This window comes from Arachis ipaensis, chromosome B09 (assembly GCF_000816755.2).
Source record: "Arachis ipaensis cultivar K30076 chromosome B09, Araip1.1, whole genome shotgun sequence".
Taxonomy (NCBI): Eukaryota; Viridiplantae; Streptophyta; class Magnoliopsida; order Fabales; family Fabaceae; genus Arachis; species Arachis ipaensis.
This window is the reverse complement of record NC_029793.2, coordinates 143,794,219-143,796,568: the sequence shown is the minus strand read 5'-3', so window position 1 is coordinate 143,796,568 and position 2,350 is coordinate 143,794,219.

Genomic DNA, 2,350 nt, shown 5'->3' with positions numbered 1-2,350 from the left:
ATATATATATTTTTTTTTTTGGTCAAGTAGATTGGACAACCCCCAATCTTAGGTATTACACCCATGTATTACACACTCACACACCCTATATGGGTACACTACTAATATGGGTTCTATATTCTTCACAAAGGATGATGATGCCATTGAACCAAGGCCTCGGCTGCAACATTAATTTATTTAAAAATAAAATAAAACACCCCCTAGTTGTCACCCTACTAAGGCCCAGTTAATTTTTTTTTTGTTAGCGAAGCAACTTTTCTAGGCTTATGCTTTTTTAGAAGTTCAGAGAGGACTATTATTAATGACAAAAAAAATTGGACTTTTTTTAGGCTTATGACAAAAGGAAAATGCATAGTTAAAAGTTAAGACTTAAGAAAATGAAATTTACCTGAAATGGGATGTGTGTAAATGGGTTTAGTAAAAGGGTCGTTCTACTGTATAAATTTGAGTTCCATATAGATGTACAAAAATTCATGTATGTTTGGCACATTTGTTGTTTCTTCTTCTTTTATGTGCGATGTACCAACCTGTCTCTGTTTAGCAATAGGAGTGCATTAGGAACCTAATTTGAGCCAAGTCAAAGCTAGAAAATTGGACGGGGTCTGTTTTGGTTGGGTTGGTATTGGGCCAAAATATGCGTTGGGCCAAATGGATTGTTCGGTGATGATAGCAAATGGGTTGTTTTCTGTTGTTGGGTTCCACGGGTAAGGTATTTTGCAAGGGAGGACTTGCCTACGGTTTGAACAAGCATGGGGTGAATTTCGGGTCGGGTCATCATAAGTTATTTGAAGAATTTAATGGGGAGAAATTCAGTGAGGGGAATCAAGAAGAATTAGGTGGTTAATAAAGGAAGAGTGTGATAGATTGGTTAGAACCGTAAATACCAAGAAGAACATACTCCCGCTAGAAATAAGCTCAGGGATTCCTGGAAGGGTGTTTCGAGGGCTCATTGCTTTTGCCATGGGATCCATTACAATGGTGGGACTGTAGGGGTGATTGACGACGCATTGTTTAGTTTGGGATTGTTGTGGAATGAACAAATCGGGAAATAGCATCGACGGAGCTATAGGTAAGTGTTTTTTTTCCATGGGTTTAGTATGAAAACCTTTTAGGTGAACTTTGATTTGGATTTTGTGGATGCTGCTTATTGTAATTGGATGTGGTTGTTGAATACGTAGTGCGATGTGGTTATAAGTTCATGGGAAGCATAAGGACTGTGGGTTTCGTATTTAATGTTGCAACGACTTTCTGTTAGGTTATATATTTATTTAGAATGTTTAGAATTTGATTAACCTGCATTAATGTTAAATTTGGTTTTATTTGTAAAGTAAAGTGGTTAAGAAGTTTAGCATTTTATTCACCTGCATTAATGTTATGTTTTGTTTGATTTGGAACGTAAGTTTGGTAAGAAATTTTGACTCCTTACGTGATAAATGGCGATAATAAGATTCTTGTCCGAACCGGTGTATATTTTGCTAGAGAAATGAAGTAGTTATTCGAGAGATTCATTTTGTTTACGTTGTTTACGGATGAGAATATTGACTTTTATTCGTTTATGTTTTTGTATGATCGGTTGTAGTTCCTGCAAGTATTAGATAACTATGACGCGTACATTAGTTCTTGTAGATGCATAAATGTTAGCCTACACCATTCTTCAACCAAATTGTAGTATGTGTGGATTGTCATCGATGTGTTTCGTCTTATGGTTTACTCGAACCAATAGAAATAAACATATCAATTGTATTATTCATGAATCTAACCTTGATTTTGTCTCATTATTACATCTTCCACTCTTTCGTAACTTCTACTGAATCGAAAACGTTCTCCCTCCTCTAGATCGGATATCTATTTAAAGTTTTCGCTACAAACTCGAAATATCCTAAGGACCAAATGCTTTCTGATTTTATATTCTACGCGTCACCAACACTAGTCTTTTTCAGCATTCAGTAATTATAGCGCCAACCAGCGATGGACCCAGAAAAATTTAGATTTCGGAGCAAAAATAATATACGAAAATAATAAAAAATATTAACGTCAGTATATTTACATATTTGAATCTTAAACTATATTATTTAGTCAATTTTTTAATAAATAAATAGAATCAACACATCTAAACTGTATCTAAGCTGTATTAACTTCAAAATATTTGTAAATCTCAACGTTTTGTCGATATTGCACGAATTATACATTTATTATTAATACCGCAGTGCCTATTCAGGTATTTAATATTTGTTAAATCATATCTTTATTCATTATTTTTTAAATAATAAAAAAATAATTCATAACGAGTATACCAAAAAACAACTAGTTACTACTAAATAAAGTAAGTTTTGAGTGTTGACCAAACTTT